This window comes from Oncorhynchus mykiss, chromosome 25, assembly GCF_057628025.1.
Source record: "Oncorhynchus mykiss isolate SJ-2025 chromosome 25, ASM5762802v1, whole genome shotgun sequence".
Classification (NCBI taxonomy): Eukaryota; Metazoa; Chordata; class Actinopteri; order Salmoniformes; family Salmonidae; genus Oncorhynchus; species Oncorhynchus mykiss.
The window spans coordinates 31,013,981-31,034,318 of record NC_143046.1 but is presented as its reverse complement, the minus strand read 5'-3'; the positions used below and the strand labels follow the sequence as shown (position 1 = coordinate 31,034,318).

The 20,338-nt window shown below is 41.1% G+C and overlaps 10 non-coding genes across 10 annotated transcripts; all 10 read right to left on the bottom strand.

Annotated features, from left to right (window-relative positions):
- Positions 1–397: 397 nt before the first annotated feature.
- On the bottom strand, positions 398–470 carry trnaa-agc (transfer RNA alanine (anticodon AGC)). Its single transcript has one exon. It is a non-coding gene; the product is annotated as a tRNA-Ala (tRNA).
- A 231-nt stretch (positions 471–701) lies between these two features.
- Positions 702–774, bottom strand: trnaa-agc (transfer RNA alanine (anticodon AGC)). The gene has a single exon. It is a non-coding gene; the product is annotated as a tRNA-Ala (tRNA).
- A 239-nt stretch (positions 775–1,013) lies between these two features.
- trnaa-agc (transfer RNA alanine (anticodon AGC)) lies at positions 1,014–1,086 on the bottom strand. The gene has a single exon. It is a non-coding gene; the product is annotated as a tRNA-Ala (tRNA).
- A 2,027-nt stretch (positions 1,087–3,113) lies between these two features.
- On the bottom strand, positions 3,114–3,186 carry trnaa-agc (transfer RNA alanine (anticodon AGC)). Its single transcript has one exon. It is a non-coding gene; the product is annotated as a tRNA-Ala (tRNA).
- Positions 3,187–6,430: 3,244 nt separating this feature from the next.
- On the bottom strand, positions 6,431–6,503 carry trnaa-agc (transfer RNA alanine (anticodon AGC)). The gene has a single exon. It is a non-coding gene; the product is annotated as a tRNA-Ala (tRNA).
- A 2,955-nt stretch (positions 6,504–9,458) lies between these two features.
- trnaa-agc (transfer RNA alanine (anticodon AGC)) lies at positions 9,459–9,531 on the bottom strand. The gene has a single exon. It is a non-coding gene; the product is annotated as a tRNA-Ala (tRNA).
- A 2,331-nt stretch (positions 9,532–11,862) lies between these two features.
- trnaa-agc (transfer RNA alanine (anticodon AGC)) lies at positions 11,863–11,935 on the bottom strand. Its single transcript has one exon. It is a non-coding gene; the product is annotated as a tRNA-Ala (tRNA).
- Positions 11,936–12,174: 239 nt separating this feature from the next.
- trnaa-agc (transfer RNA alanine (anticodon AGC)) lies at positions 12,175–12,247 on the bottom strand. Its single transcript has one exon. It is a non-coding gene; the product is annotated as a tRNA-Ala (tRNA).
- Positions 12,248–14,271: 2,024 nt separating this feature from the next.
- Positions 14,272–14,344, bottom strand: trnaa-agc (transfer RNA alanine (anticodon AGC)). The gene has a single exon. It is a non-coding gene; the product is annotated as a tRNA-Ala (tRNA).
- Positions 14,345–14,887: 543 nt separating this feature from the next.
- trnaa-agc (transfer RNA alanine (anticodon AGC)) lies at positions 14,888–14,960 on the bottom strand. Its single transcript has one exon. It is a non-coding gene; the product is annotated as a tRNA-Ala (tRNA).
- Between the last annotated feature and the right edge of the window lie 5,378 nt (positions 14,961–20,338).

Genomic DNA, 20,338 nt, shown 5'->3' with positions numbered 1-20,338 from the left:
TAGAGTTTGAGAGCTACAAGCCCCCACTCACCCAGTAATTTTTGAACTGTCCCTAAATTATCCTATTAAAACACTACATGGGAAATACGTCATGAACTCACAACAATTGAAAGTGCAGAGTATAAAACAGTACTTAGCCTAATATATTATGAACAGCCACGATAGCGTCGTCTACTGTTTGGTCTATTTTGAATCAATATTTCAACTCGCCACCACACTCTACGTATTTCCCACTGGTGTTTCCCAACTGCAGTCCTCAGGTTGCCCCAGCAACACACATTCACATTTTAGAGCCAGACAAGCACGCTTGATTCAATTTGTTTACTAATCCTTCGATTAGTTAAATCAGTCCAGAGCTACAACAACAATGTTTGCTGATTGAACCAAACTAAATAGTTGGAGGATGCGGGCATCGATCCCGCTACCTCTCGCATGCTAAGCGAGCGCTCTACCATTTGAGCCAATCCCCCTGTGCCTCCAACAAGAAGTATGAAATCTCAATGACCGCACTGCCAAATCCCTCGTCCATAAGAAAGGATACTTTTTAACAAGTATGCTTGCTTCAGCTGTCTAAAAGTATTTTTCATGGTAGTTCAGTAAAGGTTGAAGTAGTGATAGGAGTAAGCCCAGTGGTGGAAATAGTTGTATTGTTATCCAGATCTACAACAACAATGTGTGCTGATTGAACCAAACTAAATAGTTGGAGGATGCGGGCATCGATCCCGCTACCTCTCGCATGCTAAGCGAGCGCTCTACCATTTGAGCCAATCCCCCTGTGTCTCCAACAAGAAGTATGAAATCTCAATGACCGCACTGCCAAATTCCTCGTCCATAAGAAAGGATACTTTTTAACAAGTATGCTTGCTTCAGCTGTCTAAAAGTATTTTTCATGGTAGTTCGGTAAAGGTTGAAGTAGTTATAGGAGTAAGCCCAGTGGTGGAAATAGTTGTATTGTTGGGTTAGTATCCAGAGCTACAACAACAATGTGTGCTGATTGAACCAAACTAAGTAGTTGGAGGATGCGGGCATCGATCCCGCTACCTCTCGCATGCTAAGCGAGCGCTCTACCATTTGAGCTAATCCCCCTGTGCATACAACAAGAAGTATGAAATCTCAATGACCACACTGCCAAATCCCTCGTCCATAAGTAAGGATACTTTTTTTAAAGTATGCTTGCTTCAACTGTCTAAAAGTATTCTTCATGGTAGTTCAGTAAAGGTGGAAGTAGTGACTGCAGTAAGCCCAGTGGTGGAAATAGTTGTATTGTTGGGTTAGTGAGTTTTGGGTGTATGATAGCAGAAAAACCTGCGAGTCTGGAGTTCCCCCTGCTGGCTGTCTGTGGAATAACATTAGGATCAGTTGATCGTGGGGAAATGCATGTTAGTCGCCCGAAACATGGTCACTGTTTTCCTGTCTTTTGTCGTGCTTATGCTCACTGCGTCTCAGTGGATCGCTCCAAGGCCTTTCTACTGTAAGCAGAGGAGAGGACAGCCTTCCAGTAGAATAAATAAGAGTCACAGCTCCCAACATTTACTAACAAATGAACAGCTACTAAATCAAAGATCTGTCTCATAAACTACACATGTGCCTACATGTGATAACCAAAGGGGATTTTTGCATTACCCCAAGCGACCACATAATTTGTCCCTTTAATTGAAGTAATAATTCGGTGGTTTGGTGGGATTTCCTAAATTCCAGTGTGTTTCTGCTTGCCACAACAAAGTCAAAAGAGAGAATGAACTGGCACACAGACTAAGATATTAGGACCTGTTTAGTAGCAAACAGAAGGCTGTCCATCATATCGCAAAGCCATTATGACAAGGGCTCCTCCTCCCCTGTAGGATAAATAATAATAATTATGATTTATTCTATATAGCACTTTTCATTACACACAGAATCTCAAAGTAGCTTTAAAAACTCAAATAAACTCAAGGTGATCTGGTACATACTTGGCCGATGGCTTCCAAAGCTTCAGATGATAATAATAAGATGGAGAGTGATGGAGTCTGTAGTTAGAGAGGAGTTGAGGCAGTTCACTTCAGATACTTAGCTTGCACTTGTATGTGCTAGAGAACTGTGCTACATACCAATTATTTTCAATATGTATAAATATAGAGATAGAAATATATGTATGACTCCTGCTCTTTTTGTTTTACCTTTTAATAAGTCACTTAAATGGGGATCCCTCTTAATGGTTCATGAGTAATTTGGTATTGTTCGGCATGTTTAACGTTACTTGCCTAAGTACCTTAGATCGCAAGCCCATAATTAGTCAATAGGGCTGACTGGCTAGCTACTAGTACTGTTAACTAGCCAGATAGCAACAAAGCATTGTTAGCTAGCTAATGTAACCATGAAGAATTGACATCTATCTTACATATTATTCGTTTTAGGTCATTTTTGTCCTGTTTAGCTATCTGGCTAGCTAAATTGTTACGATTCACATATCTAGCTGATAATTGTGACGTCAAACGTTTGCTTTGTGTATATCTTGATTCGTCTATTGTTGCCATTGTCCTGGCTGGAAGGAGGTTCAGTGAATGGGGCTGTGAAGCGTGAGGTAATACAGTAGGGGGAGTGCGAGTGCTTCTTAAATGTATTGCTTAATGCATTCTCCTCACTCGCGTCCACACAAAAACGTACTCAAGAGAACGGAGTGGAGAATACAATCGGAGCATGAGTGTGGAGCATGGTAGTATGTTTGGAAAAACACCCCTAGAGTTTGAGAGCTACAAGCCCCCACTCACCCAGTAATTTTTGAACTGTCCCTAAATTATCCTATTAAAACACTACATGGGAAATACGTCATGAACTCACAACAATTGAAAGTGCAGAGTATAAAACAGTACTTAGCCTAATATATTATGAACAGCCACGATAGCGTCGTCTACTGTTTGGTCTATTTTGAATCAATATTTCAACTCGCCACCACACTCTACGTATTTCCCACTGGTGTTTCCCAACTGCAGTCCTCAGGTTGCCCCAGCAACACACATTCACATTTTAGAGCCAGACAAGCACGCTTGATTCAATTTGTTTACTAATCCTTCGATTAGTTAAATCAGTCCAGAGCTACAACAACAATGTTTGCTGATTGAACCAAACTAAATAGTTGGAGGATGCGGGCATCGATCCCGCTACCTCTCGCATGCTAAGCGAGCGCTCTACCATTTGAGCCAATCCCCCTGTGCCTCCAACAAGAAGTATGAAATCTCAATGACCGCACTGCCAAATCCCTCGTCCATAAGAAAGGATACTTTTTAACAAGTATGCTTGCTTCAGCTGTCTAAAAGTATTTTTCATGGTAGTTCAGTAAAGGTTGAAGTAGTGATAGGAGTAAGCCCAGTGGTGGAAATAGTTGTATTGTTATCCAGATCTACAACAACAATGTGTGCTGATTGAACCAAACTAAATAGTTGGAGGATGCGGGCATCGATCCCGCTACCTCTCACATGCTAAGCGAGCGCTCTACCATTTGAGCCAATCCCCCTGTGCCTCCAACAAGAAGTATGAAATCTCAATGACCGCACTGCCAAATCCCTCGTCCATAAGTAAGGATACTTTTTAAAAAGTATGCTTGCTTCAGCTGTCTAAAAGTATTTTTCATGGTAGTTCAGTAAAGGTTGAAGTAGTGATAGGAGTAAGCCCAGTGGTGGAAATAGTTGTATTGTTATCCAGATCTACAACAACAATGTGTGCTGATTGAACCAAACTAAATAGTTGGAGGATGCGGGCATCGATCCCGCTACCTCTCACATGCTAAGCGAGCGCTCTACCATTTGAGCCAATCCCCCTGTGCCTCCAACAAGAAGTATGAAATCTCAATGACCGCACTGCCAAATCCCTCGTCCATAAGTAAGGATACTTTTTAAAAAGTATGCTTGCTTCAGCTGTCTAAAAGAATTCTTCATGGTAGTTCAGTAAAGGTGGAAGTAGTGACTGCAGTAAGCCCAGTGGTGGAAATAGTTGTATTGTTGGGTTAGTGAGTTTTGGGTGTATGATAGCAGAAAAACCTGCGAGTCTGGAGTTCCCCCTGCTGGCTGGCTGTGGAATAACATTAGGATCAGTTGATCGTGGGGAAATGCATGTTAGTCGCCCGAAACATGGTCACTGTTTTCCTGTCTTTTGTCGTGCTTATGCTCACTGCGTCTCAGTGGATCGCTCCAAGGCCTTTCTACTGTAAGCAGAGGAGAGGACAGCCTTCCAGTAGAATAAATAAGAGTCACAGCTCCCAACATTTACTAACAAATGAACAGCTACTAAATCAAAGATCTGTCTCATAAACTACACATGTGCCTACATGTGATAACCAAAGGGGATTTTTGCATTACCCCAAGCGACCACATAATTTGTCCCTTTAATTGAAGTAATAATTCGGTGGTTTGGTGGGATTTCCTAAATTCCAGTGTGTTTCTGCTTGCCACAACAAAGTCAAAAGAGAGAATGAACTGGCACACAGACTAAGATATTAGGACCTGTTTAGTAGCAAACAGAAGGCTGTCCATCATATCGCAAAGCCATTATGACAAGGGCTCCTCCTCCCCTGTAGGATAAATAATAATAATTATGATTTATTCTATATAGCACTTTTCATTACACACAGAATCTCAAAGTAGCTTTAAAAACTCAAATAAACTCAAGGTGATCTGGTACATACTTGGCCGATGGCTTCCAAAGCTTCAGATGATAATAATAAGATGGAGAGTGATGGAGTCTGTAGTTAGAGAGGAGTTGAGGCAGTTCACTTCAGATACTTAGCTTGCACTTGTATGTGCTAGAGAACTGTGCTACATACCAATTATTTTCAATATGTATAAATATAGAGATAGAAATATATGTATGACTCCTGCTCTTTTTGTTTTACCTTTTAATAAATCACTTAAATGGGGATCCTTCTTAATGGTTCATGAGTAATTTGGTATTGTTCGGCATGTTTAACGTTACCTGCCTAAGTACCTTAGATCGCAAGCCCATAATTAGTCAATAGGGCTGACTGGCTAGCTACTAGTACTGTTAACTAGCCAGATAGCAACAAAGCATTGTTAGCTAGCTAATGTAACCATGAAGAATTGACATCTATCTTACATATTATTCGTTTTAGGTCATTTTTGTCCTGTTTAGCTATCTGGCTAGCTAAATTGTTACGATTCACATATCTAGCTGATAATTGTGACGTCAAATGTTTGCTTTGTGTATATCTTGATTCGTCTATTGTTGCCATTGTCCTGGCTGGAAGGAGGTTCAGTGAATGGGGCTGTGAAGCGTGAGGTAATACAGTAGGGGGAGTGCGAGTGCTTCTTAAATGTATTGCTTAATGCATTCTCCTCACTCGCGTCCACACAAAAACGTACTCAAGAGAACGGAGTGGAGAATACAATCGGAGCATGAGTGTGGAGCATGGTAGTATGTTTGGAAAAACACCCCTAGAGTTTGAGAGCTACAAGCCCCCACTCACCCAGTAATTTTTGAACTGTCCCTAAATTATCCTATTAAAACACTACATGGGAAATACGTCATGAACTCACAACAATTGAAAGTGCAGAGTATAAAACAGTACTTAGCCTAATATATTATGAACAGCCACGATAGCGTCGTCTACTGTTTGGTCTATTTTGAATCAATATTTCAACTCGCCACCACACTCTACGTATTTCCCACTGGTGTTTCCCAACTGCAGTCCTCAGGTTGCCCCAGCAACACACATTCACATTTTAGAGCCAGACAAGCACGCTTGATTCAATTTGTTTACTAATCCTTCGATTAGTTAAATCAGTCCAGAGCTACAACAACAATGTGTGCTGATTGAACCAAACTAAATAGTTGGAGGATGCGGGCATCGATCCCGCTACCTCTCGCATGCTAAGCGAGCGCGCTACCATTTGAGCTAATCCCCCTGTGCCTCCAACAAGAAGTATGAAATCTCAATGACCGCACTGCCAAATCCCTCGTCCATAAGAAAGGATACTTTTTTAACAAGTATGCTTGCTTCAGCTGTCTAAAAGTATTTTTCATGGTAGTTCAGTAAAGGTGGAAGTAGTGACTGCAGTAAGCCCAGTGGTGGAAATAGTTGTATTGTTATCCAGATCTAGAACAACAATGTGTGCTGATTGAACCAAACTAAATAGTTGGAGGTTGCGGGTATCGATCCCGCTACCTCTCGCATGCTAAGCGAGCGCTCTACCATTTGAGCCAATCCCCCTGTGCCTCCAACAAGAAGTATGAAATCTCAATGACCGCACTGCCAAATCCCTCGTCCATAAGAAAGGATACTTTTTAACAAGTATGCTTGCTTCAGCTGTCTAAAAGTATTTTTCATGGTAGTTCAGTAAAGGTTGAAGTAGTGATAGGAGTAAGCCCAGTGGTGGAAATAGTTGTATTGTTATCCAGATCTACAACAACAATGTGTGCTGATTGAACCAAACTAAATAGTTGGAGGATGCGGGCATCGATCCCGCTACCTCTCGCATGCTAAGCGAGTGCTCTACCATTTGAGCCAATCCCCCAGTGCCTCCAACAAGAAGTATGAAATCTCAATTACCGCACTGCCAAATTCCTCGTCCATAAGAAAGGATACTTTTTAACAAGTATGCTTGCTTCAGCTGTCTAAAAGTATTTTTCATGGTAGTTCAGTAAAGGTTGAAGTAGTTATAGGAGTAAGCCCAGTGGTGGAAATAGTTGTATTGTTGGGTTAGTATCCAGAGCTACAACAACAATGTGTGCTGATTGAACCAAACTAAGTAGTTGGAGGATGCGGGCATCGATCCCGCTACCTCTCGCATGCTAAGCGAGCCCTCTACCATTTGAGCTAATCCCCCTGTGCATCCAACAAGAAGTATGAAATCTCAATGACCACACTGCCAAATCCCTCGTCCATAAGTAAGGATACTTTTTAAAAAGTATGCTTGCTTCAGCTGTCTAAAAGTATTCTTCATGGTAGTTCAGTAAAGGTGGAAGTAGTGACTGCAGTAAGCCCAGTGGTGGAAATAGTTGTATTGTTGGGTTAGTGAGTTTTGGGTGTATGATTGCAGAAAAACCTGCGAGTCTGGAGTTCCCCCTGCTGGCTGTCTGTGAAATAACATTAGGATCAGTTGATCGTGGGGAAATGCATGTTAGTCGCCCGAAACATGGTCACTGTTTTCCTGTCTTTTGTCGTGCTTATGCTCACTGCGTCTCAGTGGATCGCTCCAAGGCCTTTCTACTGTAAGCAGAGGAGAGGACAGCCTTCCAGTAGAATAAATAAGAGTCACAGCTCCCAACATTTACTAACAAATGAACAGCTACTAAATCAAAGATCTGTCTCATAAACTACACATGTGCCTACATGTGATAACCAAAGGGGATTTTTGCATTACCCCAAGCGACCACATAATTTGTCCCTTTAATTGAAGTAATAATTCGGTGGTTTGGTGGGATTTCCTAAATTCCAGTGTGTTTCTGCTTGCCACAACAAAGTCAAAAGAGAGAATGAACTGGCACACAGACTAAGATATTAGGACCTGTTTAGTAGCAAACAGAAGGCTGTCCGTCATATCGCAAAGCCATTATGACAAGGGCTCCTCCTTCCCTGTAGGATAAATAATAATAATTATGATTTATTCTATATAGCACTTTTCATTACACACAGAATCTCAAAGTAGCTTTAAAAACTCAAATAAACTCAAGGTGATCTGGTACATACTTGGCCGATGGCTTCCAAAGCTTCAGATGATAATAATAAGATGGAGAGTGATGGAGTCTGTAGTTAGAGAGGAGTTGAGGCAGTTCACTTCAGATACTTAGCTTGCACTTGTATGTGCTAGAGAACTGTGCTACATACCAATTATTTTCAATATGTATAAATATAGAGATAGAAATATATGTATGACTCCTGCTCTTTTTGTTTTACCTTTTAATAAATCACTTAAATGGGGATCCCTCTTAATGGTTCATGAGTAATTTGGTATTGTTCGGCATGTTTAACATTACCTGCCTAAGTACCTTAGATCGCAAGCCCATAATTAGTCAATAGGGCTGACTGGCTAGCTACTAGTACTGTTAACTAGCCAGATAGCAACAAAGCATTGTTAGCTAGCTAATGTAACCATGAAGAATTGACATCTATCTTACATATTATTCGTTTTAGGTCATTTTTGTCCTGTTTAGCTATCTGGCTAGCTAAATTGTTACGATTCACATATCTAGCTGATAATTGTGACGTCAAACGTTTGCTTTGTGTATATCTTGATTCGTCTACTGTTGCCATTGTCCTGGCTGGAAGGAGGTTCAGTGAATGGGGCTGTGAAGCGTGAGGTAATACAGTAGGGGGAGTGCGAGTGCTTCTTAAATGTATTGCTTTATGCATTCTCCTCACTCGCGTCCACACAAAAACGTACTCAAGAGAACGGAGTGGAGAATACAATCGGAGCATGAGTGTGGAGCATGGTAGTATGTTTGGAAAAACACCCCTAGAGTTTGAGAGCTACAAGCCCCCACTCACCCAGTAATTTTTGAACTGTCCCTAAATTATCCTATTAAAACACTACATGGGAAATACGTCATGAACTCACAACAATTGAAAGTGCAGAGTATAAAACAGTACTTAGCCTAATATATTATGAACAGCCACGATAGCGTCGTCTACTGTTTGGTCTATTTTGAATCAATATTTCAACTCGCCACCACACTCTACGTATTTCCCACTGGTGTTTCCCAACTGCAGTCCTCAGGTTGCCCCAGCAACACACATTCACATTTTAGAGCCAGACAAGCACGCTTGATTCAATTTGTTTACTAATCCTTCGATTAGTTAAATCAGTCCAGAGCTACAACAACAATGTGTGCTGATTGAACCAAACTAAATAGTTGGAGGATGCAGGCATCGATCCCGCTACCTCTCGCATGCTAAGCGAGCGCTCTACCATTTGAGCTAATCCCCCTGTGCCTCCAACAAGAAGTATGAAATCTCAATGACCGCACTGCCAAATCCCTCGTCCATAAGAAAGGATACTTTTTAACAAGTATGCTTGCTTCAGCTGTCTAAAAGTATTTTTCATGGTAGTTCAGTAAAGGTTGAAGTAGTGATAGGAGTAAGCCCAGTGGTGGAAATAGTTGTATTGTTATCCAGATCTACAACAACAATGTGTGCTGATTGAACCAAACTAAATAGTTGGAGGATACGGGCATCGATCCCGCTACCTCTCGCATGCTAAGCGAGCGCTCTACCATTTGAGCCAATCCCCCTGTGTCTCCAACAAGAAGTATGAAATCTCAATGACCGCACTGCCAAATTCCTCGTCCATAAGAAAGGATACTTTTTAACAAGTATGCTTGCTTCAGCTGTCTAAAAGTATTTTTCGTGGTAGTTCAGTAAAGGTTGAAGTAGTTATAGGAGTAAGCCCAGTGGTGGAAATAGTTGTATTGTTGGGTTAGTATCCAGAGCTACAACAACAATGTGTGCTGATTGAACCAAACTAAGTAGTTGGAGGATGCGGGCATCGATCCCGCTACCTCTCGCATGCTAAGCGAGCGCTCTACCATTTGAGCTAATCCCCCTGTGCATCCAACAAGAAGTATGAAATCTCAATGACCACACTGCCAAATCCCTCGTCCATAAGTAAGGATACTTTTTAAAAAGTATGCTTGCTTCAGCTGTCTAAAAGTATTCTTCATGGTAGTTCAGTAAAGGTGGAAGTAGTGACTGCAGTAAGCCCAGTGGTGGAAATAGTTGTATTGTTGGGTTAGTGAGTTTTGGGTGTATGATAGCAGAAAAACCTGCGAGTCTGGAGTTCCCCCTGCTGGCTGTCTGTGGAATAACATTAGGATCAGTTGATCGTGGGGAAATGCATGTTAGTCGCCCGAAACATGGTCACTGTTTTCCTGTCTTTTGTCGTGCTTATGCTCACTGCGTCTCAGTGGATCGCTCCAAGGCCTTTCTACTGTAAGCAGAGGAGAGGACAGCCTTCCAGTAGAATAAATAAGAGTCACAGCTCCCAACATTTACTAACAAATGAACAGCTACTAAATCAAAGATCTGTCTCATAAACTACACATGTGCCTACATGTGATAACCAAAGGGGATTTTTGCATTACCCCAAGCGACCACATAATTTGTCCCTTTAATTGAAGTAATAATTCGGTGGTTTGGTGGGATTTCCTAAATTCCAGTGTGTTTCTGCTTGCCACAACAAAGTCAAAAGAGAGAATGAACTGGCACACAGACTAAGATATTAGGACCTGTTTAGTAGCAAACAGAAGGCTGTCCATCATATCGCAAAGCCATTATGACAAGGGCTCCTCCTCCCCTGTAGGATAAATAATAATAATTATGATTTATTCTATATAGCACTTTTCATTACACACAGAATCTCAAAGTAGCTTTAAAAACTCAAATAAACTCAAGGTGATCTGGTACATACTTGGCCGATGGCTTCCAAAGCTTCAGATGATAATAATAAGATGGAGAGTGATGGAGTCTGTAGTTAGAGAGGAGTTGAGGCAGTTCACTTCAGATACTTAGCTTGCACTTGTATGTGCTAGAGAACTGTGCTACATACCAATTATTTTCAATATGTATAAATATAGAGATAGAAATATATGTATGACTCCTGCTCTTTTTGTTTTACCTTTTAATAAATCACTTAAATGGGGATCCCTCTTAATGGTTCATGAGTAATTTGGTATTGTTCGGCATGTTTAACGTTACCTGCCTAAGTACCTTAGATCGCAAGCCCATAATTAGTCAATAGGGCTGACTGGCTAGCTACTAGTACTGTTAACTAGCCAGATAGCAACAAAGCATTGTTAGCTAGCTAATGTAACCATGAAGAATTGACATCTATCTTACATATTATTCGTTTTAGGTCATTTTTGTCCTGTTTAGCTATCTGGCTAGCTAAATTGTTACGATTCACATATCTAGCTGATAATTGTGACGTCAAACGTTTGCTTTGTGTATATCTTGATTCGTCTATTGTTGCCATTGTCCTGGCTGGAAGGAGGTTCAGTGAATGGGGCTGTGAAGCGTGAGGTAATACAGTAGGGGGAGTGCGAGTGCTTCTTAAATGTATTGCTTAATGCATTCTCCTCACTCGCGTCCACACAAAAACGTACTCAAGAGAACGGAGTGGAGAATACAATCGGAGCATGAGTGTGGAGCATGGTAGTATGTTTGGAAAAACACCCCTAGAGTTTGAGAGCTACAAGCCCCCACTCACCCAGTAATTTTTGAACTGTCCCTAAATTATCCTATTAAAACACTACATGGGAAATACGTCATGAACTCACAACAATTGAAAGTGCAGAGTATAAAACAGTACTTAGCCTAATATATTATGAACAGCCACGATAGCGTCGTCTACTGTTTGGTCTATTTTGAATCAATATTTCAACTCGCCACCACACTCTACGTATTTCCCACTGGTGTTTCCCAACTGCAGTCCTCAGGTTGCCCCAGCAACACACATTCACATTTTAGAGCCAGACAAGCACGCTTGATTCAATTTGTTTACTAATCCTTCGATTAGTTAAATCAGTCCAGAGCTACAACAACAATGTGTGCTGATTGAACCAAACTAAATAGTTGGAGGATGCGGGCATCGATCCCGCTACCTCTCACATGCTAAGCGAGCGCTCTACCATTTGAGCTAATCCCCCTGTGCCTCCAACAAGAAGTATGAAATCTCAATGACCGCACTGCCAAATCCCTCGTCCATAAGAAAGGATACTTTTTAACAAGTATGCTTGCTTCAGCTGTCTAAAAGTATTTTTCATGGTAGTTCAGTAAAGGTTGAAGTAGTGATAGGAGTAAGCCCAGTGGTGGAAATAGTTGTATTGTTATCCAGATCTAGAACAACAATGTGTGCTGATTGAACCAAACTAAATAGTTGGAGGATGCGGGCATCGATCCCGCTACCTCTCGCATGCTAAGCGAGCGCTCTACCATTTGAGCCAATCCCCCTGTGTCTCCAACAAGAAGTATGAAATCTCAATGACCGCACTGCCAAATTCCTCGTCCATAAGAAAGGATACTTTTTAACAAGTATGCTTGCTTCAGCTGTCTAAAAGTATTTTTCATGGTAGTTCAGTAAAGGTTGAAGTAGTTATAGGAGTAAGCCCAGTGGTGGAAATAGTTGTATTGTTGGGTTAGTATCCAGAGCTACAACAACAATGTGTGCTGATTGAACCAAACTAAGTAGTTGGAGGATGCGGGCATCGATCCCGCTACCTCTCGCATGCTAAGCGAGCGCTCTACCATTTGAGCTAATCCCCCTGTGCATCCAACAAGAAGTATGAAATCTCAATGACCACACTGCCAAATCCCTCGTCCATAAGTAAGGATACTTTTTAAAAAGTATGCTTGCTTCAGCTGTCTAAAAGTATTCTTCATGGTAGTTCAGTAAAGGTGGAAGTAGTGACTGCAGTAAGCCCAGTGGTGGAAATAGTTGTATTGTTGGGTTAGTGAGTTTTGGGTGTATGATAGCAGAAAAACCTGCGAGTCTGGAGTTCCCCCTGCTGGCTGTCTGTGGAATAACATTAGGATCAGTTGATCGTGGGGAAATGCATGTTAGTCGCCCGAAACATGGTCACTGTTTTCCTGTCTTTTGTCGTGCTTATGCTCACTGCGTCTCAGTGGATCGCTCCAAGGCCTTTCTACTGTAAGCAGAGGAGAGGACAGCCTTCCAGTAGAATAAATAAGAGTCACAGCTCCCAACATTTACTAACAAATGAACAGCTACTAAATCAAATATCTGTCTCATAAACTACACATGTGCCTACATGTGATAACCAAAGGGGATTTTTGCATTACCCCAAGCGACCACATAATTTGTCCCTTTAATTGAAGTAATAATTCGGTGGTTTGGTGGGATTTCCTAAATTCCAGTGTGTTTCTGCTTGCCACAACAAAGTCAAAAGAGAGAATGAACTGGCACACAGACTAAGATATTAGGACCTGTTTAGTAGCAAACAGAAGGCTGTCCATCATATCGCAAAGCCATTATGACAAGGGCTCCTCCCCTGTAGGATAAATAATAATAATTATGATTTATTCTATATAGCACTTTTCATTACACACAGAATCTCAAAGTAGCTTTAAAAACTCAAATAAACTCAAGGTGATCTGGTACATACTTGGCCGATGGCTTCCAAAGCTTCAGATGATAATAATAAGATGGAGAGTGATGGAGTCTGTAGTTAGAGAGGAGTTGAGGCAGTTCACTTCAGATACTTAGCTTGCACTTGTATGTGCTAGAGAACTGTGCTACATACCAATTATTTTCAATATGTATAAATATAGAGATAGAAATATATGTATGACTCCTGCTCTTTTTGTTTTACCTTTTAATAAATCACTTAAATGGGGATCCCTCTTAATGGTTCATGAGTAATTTGGTATTGTTCGGCATGTTTAACGTTACCTGCCTAAGTACCTTAGATCGCAAGCCCATAATTAGTCAATAGGGCTGACTGGCTAGCTACTAGTACTGTTAACTAGCCAGATAGCAACAAAGCATTGTTAGCTAGCTAATGTAACCATGAAGAATTGACATCTATCTTACATATTATTCGTTTTAGGTCATTTTTGTCCTGTTTAGCTATCTGGCTAGCTAAATTGTTACGATTCACATATCTAGCTGATAATTGTGACGTCAAACGTTTGCTTTGTGTATATCTTGATTCGTCTACTGTTGCCATTGTCCTGGCTGGAAGGAGGTTCAGTGAATGGGGCTGTGAAGCGTGAGGTAATACAGTAGGGGGAGTGCGAGTGCTTCTTAAATGTATTGCTTTATGCATTCTCCTCACTCGCGTCCACACAAAAACGTACTCAAGAGAACGGAGTGGAGAATACAATCGGAGCATGAGTGTGGAGCATGGTAGTATGTTTGGAAAAACACCCCTAGAGTTTGAGAGCTACAAGCCCCCACTCACCCAGTAATTTTTGAACTGTCCCTAAATTATCCTATTAAAACACTACATGGGAAATACGTCATGAACTCACAACAATTGAAAGTGCAGAGTATAAAACAGTACTTAGCCTAATATATTATGAACAGCCACGATATGGTCGTCTACTGTTTGGTCTATTTTGAATCAATATTTCAACTCGCCACCACACTCTACGTATTTCCCACTGGTGTTTCCCAACTGCAGTCCTCAGGTTGCCCCAGCAACACACATTCACATTTTAGAGCCAGACAAGCACGCTTGATTCAATTTGTTTACTAATCCTTCGATTAGTTAAATCAGTCCAGAGCTACAACAACAATGTGTGCTGATTGAACCAAACTAAATAGTTGGAGGATGCGGGCATCGATCCCGCTACCTCTCGCATGCTAAGCGAGCGCTCTACCATTTGAGCTAATCCCCCTGTGCCTCCAACAAGAAGTATGAAATCTCAATGACCGCACTGCCAAATCCCTCGTCCATAAGAAAGGATACTTTTTAACAAGTATGCTTGCTTCAGCTGTCTAAAAGTATTTTTCATGGTAGTTCAGTAAAGGTTGAAGTAGTGATAGGAGTAAGCCCAGTGGTGGAAATAGTTGTATTGTTATCCAGATCTACAACAACAATGTGTGCTGATTGAACCAAACTAAATAGTTGGAGGATGCGGGCATCGATCCCGCTACCTCTCGCATGCTAAGCAAGCGCTCTACCATTTGAGCCAATCCCCCTGTGTCTGCAACAAGAAGTATGAAATCTCAATGACCGCACTGCCAAATTCCTCGTCCATAAGAAAGGATACTTTTTAACAAGTATGCTTGCTTCAGCTGTCTAAAAGTATTTTTCGTGGTAGTTCAGTAAAGGTTGAAGTAGTTATAGGAGTAAGCCCAGTGGTGGAAATAGTTGTATTGTTGGGTTAGTATCCAGAGCTACAACAACAATGTGTGCTGATTGAACCAAACTAAGTAGTTGGAGGATGCGGGCATCGATCCCGCTACCTCTCGCATGCTAAGCGAGCGCTCTACCATTTGAGCTAATCCCCCTGTGCATCCAACAAGAAGTATGAAATCTCAATGACCACACTGCCAAATCCCTCGTCCATAAGTAAGGATACTTTTTAAAAAGTATGCTTGCTTCAGCTGTCTAAAAGTATTCTTCATGGTAGTTCAGTAAAGGTGGAAGTAGTGACTGCAGTAAGCCCAGTGGTGGAAATAGTTGTATTGTTGGGTTAGTGAGTTTTGGGTGTATGATAGCAGAAAAACCTGCGAGTCTGGAGTTCCCCCTGCTGGCTGTCTGTGGAATAACATTAGGATCAGTTGATCGTGGGGAAATGCATGTTAGTCGCCCGAAACATGGTCACTGTTTTCCTGTCTTTTGTCGTGCTTATGCTCACTGCGTCTCAGTGGATCGCTCCAAGGCCTTTCTACTGTAAGCAGAGGAGAGGACAGCCTTCCAGTAGAATAAATAAGAGTCACAGCTCCCAACATTTACTAACAAATGAACAGCTACTAAATCAAAGATCTGTCTCATAAACTACACATGTGCCTACATGTGATAACCAAAGGGGATTTTTGCATTACCCCAAGCGACCACATAATTTGTCCCTTTAATTGAAGTAATAATTCGGTGGTTTGGTGGGATTTCCTAAATTCCAGTGTGTTTCTGCTTGCCACAACAAAGTCAAAAGAGAGAATGAACTGGCACACAGACTAAGATATTAGGACCTGTTTAGTAGCAAACAGAAGGCTGTCCATCATATCGCAAAGCCATTATGACAAGGGCTCCTCCTCCCCTGTAGGATAAATAATAATAATTATGATTTATTCTATATAGCACTTTTCATTACACACAGAATCTCAAAGTAGCTTTAAAAACTCAAATAAACTCAAGGTGATCTGGTACATACTTGGCCGATGGCTTCCAAAGCTTCAGATGATAATAATAAGATGGAGAGTGATGGAGTCTGTAGTTAGAGAGGAGTTGAGGCAGTTCACTTCAGATACTTAGCTTGCACTTGTATGTGCTAGAGAACTGTGCTACATACCAATTATTTTCAATATGTATAAATATAGAGATAGAAATATATGTATGACTCCTGCTCTTTTTGTTTTACCTTTTAATAAATCACTTAAATGGGGATCCCTCTTAATGGTTCATGAGTAATTTGGTATTGTTCGGCATGTTTAACGTTACCTGCCTAAGTACCTTAGATCGCAAGCCCATAATTAGTCAATAGGGCTGACTGGCTAGCTACTAGTACTGTTAACTAGCCAGATAGCAACAAAGCATTGTTAGCTAGCTAATGTAACCATGAAGAATTGACATCTATCTTACATATTATTCGTTTTAGGTCATTTTTGTCCTGTTTAGCTATCTGGCTAGCTAAATTGTTACGATTCACATATCTAGCTGATAATTGTGACGTCAAACGTTTGCTTTGTGTATATCTTGATTCGTCTATTGTTGCCATTGTCCTGGCTGGAAGGAGGTTCAGTGAATGGGGCTGTGAAGCGTGAGGTAATACAGTAGGGGGAGTGCGAGTGCTTCTTAAATGTATTGCTTAATGCATTCTCCTCACTCGCGTCCACACAAAAACGTACTCAAGAGAACGGAGTGGAGAATACAATCGGAGCATGAGTGTGGAGCATGGTAGTATGTTTGGAAAAACACCCCTAGAGTTTGAGAGCTACAATCCCCCACTCACCCAGTAATTTTTGAACTGTCCCTAAATTATCCTATTAAAACACTACATGGGAAATACGTCATGAACTCACAACAATTGAAAGTGCAGAGTATAAAACAGTACTTAGCCTAATATATTATGAACAGCCACGATAGCGTCGTCTACTGTTTGGTCTATTTTGAATCAATATTTCAACTCGCCACCACACTCTACGTATTTCCCACTGGTGTTTCCCAACTGCAGTCCTCAGGTTGCCCCAGCAACACACATTCACATTTTAGAGCCAGACAAGCACGCTTGATTCAAATCCCTCGTCCATAAGTAAGGATACTTTTTAAAAAGTATGCTTGCTTCAACTGTCTAAAAGTATTCTTCATGGTAGTTCAGTAAAGGTGGAAGTAGTGACTGCAGTAAGCCCAGTGGTGGAAATAGTTGTATTGTTGGGTTAGTGAGTTTTGGGTGTATGATAGCAGAAAAACCTGCGAGTCTGGAGTTCCCCCTGCTGGCTGTCTGTGGAATAACATTAGGATCAGTTGATCGTGGGGAAATGCATGTTAGTCGCCCGAAACATGGTCACTGTTTTCCTGTCTTTTGTCGTGCTTATGCTCACTGCGTCTCAGTGGATCGCTCCAAGGCCTTTCTACTGTAAGCAGAGGAGAGGACAGCCTTCCAGTAGAATAAATAAGAGTCACAGCTCCCAACATTTACTAACAAATGAACAGCTACTAAATCAAAGATCTGTCTCATAAACTACACATGTGCCTACATGTGATAACCAAAGGGGATTTTTGCATTACCCCAAGCGACCACATAATTTGTCCCTTTAATTGAAGTAATAATTCGGTGGTTTGGTGGGATTTCCTAAATTCAAGTGTGTTTCTGCTTGCCACAACAAAGTCAAAAGAGAGAATGAACTGGCACACAGACTAAGATATTAGGACCTGTTTAGTAGCAAACAGAAGGCTGTCCATCATATCGCAAAGCCATTATGACAAGGGCTCCTCCTCCCCTGTAGGATAAATAATAATAATTATGATTTATTCTATATAGCACTTTTCATTACACACAGAATCTCAAAGTAGCTTTAAAAACTCAAATAAACTCAAGGTGATCTGGTACATACTTGGCCGATGGCTTCCAAAGCTTCAGATGATAATAATAAGATGGAGAGTGATGGAGTCTGTAGTTAGAGAGGAGTTGAGGCAGTTCACTTCAGATACTTAGCTTGCACTTGTATGTGCTAGAGAACTGTGCTACATACCAATTATTTTCAATATGTATAAATATAGAGATAGAAATATATGTATGACTCCTGCTCTTTTTGTTTTACCTTTTAATAAATCACTTAAATGGGGATCCCTCTTAATGGTTCATGAGTAATTTGGTATTGTTCGGCATGTTTAACGTTACCTGCCTAAGTACCTTAGATCGCAAGCCCATAATTAGTCAATAGGGCTGACTGGCTAGCTACTAGTACTGTTAACTAGCCAGATAGCAACAAAGCATTGTTAGCTAGCTAATGTAACCATGAAGAATTGACATCTATCTTACATATTATTCGTTTTAGGTCATTTTTGTCCTGTTTAGCTATCTGGCTAGCTAAATTGTTACGATTCACATATCTAGCTGATAATTGTGACGTCAAACGTTTGCTTTGTGTATATCTTGATTCGTCTATTGTTGCCATTGTCCTGGCTGGAAGGAGGTTCAGTGAATGGGGCTGTGAAGCGTGAGGTAATACAGTAGGGGGAGTGCGAGTGCTTCTTAAATGTATTGCTTAATGCATTCTCCTCACTCGCGTCCACACAAAAACGTACTCAAGAGAACGGAGTGGAGAATACAATCGGAGCATGAGTGTGGAGCATGGTAGTATGTTTGGAAAAACACCCCTAGAGTTTGAGAGCTACAAGCCCCCACTCACCCAGTAATTTTTGAACTGTCCCTAAATTATCCTATTAAAACACTACATGGGAAATACGTCATGAACTCACAACAATTGAAAGTGCAGAGTATAAAACAGTACTTAGCCTAATATATTATGAACAGCCACGATAGCGTCGTCTACTGTTTGGTCTATTTTGAATCAATATTTCAACTCGCCACCACACTCTACGTATTTCCCACTGGTGTTTCCCAACTGCAGTCCTCAGGTTGCCCCAGCAACACACATTCACATTTTAGAGCCAGACAAGCACGCTTGATTCAATTTGTTTACTAATCCTTCGATTAGTTAAATCAGTCCAGAGCTACAACAACAATGTGTGCTGATTGAACCAAACTAAATAGTTGGAGGATGCGGGCATCGATCCCGCTACCTCTCACATGCTAAGCGAGCGCTCTACCATTTGAGCTAATCCCCCTGTGCCTCCAACAAGAAGTATGAAATCTCAATGACCGCACTGCCAAATCCCTCGTCCATAAGAAAGGATACTTTTTAACAAGTATGCTTGCTTCAGCTGTCTAAAAGTATTTTTCATGGTAGTTCAGTAAAGGTTGAAGTAGTTATAGGAGTAAGCCCAGTGGTGGAAATAGTTGTATTGTTGGGTTAGTATCCAGAGCTACAACAACAATGTGTGCTGATTGAACCAAACTAAGTAGTTGGAGGATGCGGGCATCAATCCCGCTACCTCTCGCATGCTAAGCGAGCGCTCTACCATTTGAGCTAATCCCCCTGTGCATCCAACAAGAAGTATGAAATCTCAATGACCACACTGCCAAATCCCTCGTCCATAAGTAAGGATACTTTTTAAAAAGTATGCTTGCTTCAGCTGTCTAAAAGTATTCTTCATGGTAGTTCAGTAAAGGTGGAAGTAGTGACTGCAGTAAGCCCAGTGGTGGAAATAGTTGTATTGTTGGGTTAGTGAGTTTTGGGTGTATGATAGCAGAAAAACCTGCGAGTCTGGAGTTCCCCCTGCTGGCTGTCTGTGGAATAACATTAGGATCAGTTGATCGTGGGGAAATGCATGTTAGTCGCCCGAAACATGGTCACTGTTTTCCTGTCTTTTGTCGTGCTTATGCTCACTGCGTCTCAGTGGATCGCTCCAAGGCCTTTCTACTGTAAGCAGAGGAGAGGACAGCCTTCCAGTAGAATAAATAAGAGTCACAGCTCCCAACATTTACTAACAAATGAACAGCTACTAAATCAAAGATCTGTCTCATAAACTACACATGTGCCTACATGTGATAACCAAAGGGGATTTTTGCATTACCCCAAGCGACCACATAATTTGTCCCTTTAATTGAAGTAATAATTCGGTGGTTTGGTGGGATTTCCTAAATTCCAGTGTGTTTCTGCTTGCCACAACAAAGTCAAAAGAGAGAATGAACTGGCACACAGACTAAGATATTAGGACCTGTTTAGTAGCAAACAGAAGGCTGTCCATCATATCGCAAAGCCATTATGACAAGGGCTCCTCCTCCCCTGTAGGATAAATAATAATAATTATGATTTATTCTATATAGCACTTTTCATTACACACAGAATCTCAAAGTAGCTTTTAAAAACTCAAATAAACTCAAGGTGATCTGGTACATACTTGGCCGATGGCTTCCAAAGCTTCAGATGATAATAATAAGATGGAGAGTGATGGAGTCTGTAGTTAGAGAGGAGTTGAGGCAGTTCACTTCAGATACTTAGCTTGCACTTGTATGTGCTAGAGAACTGTGCTACATACCAATTATTTTCAATATGTATAAATATAGAGATAGAAATATATGTATGACTCCTGCTCTTTTTGT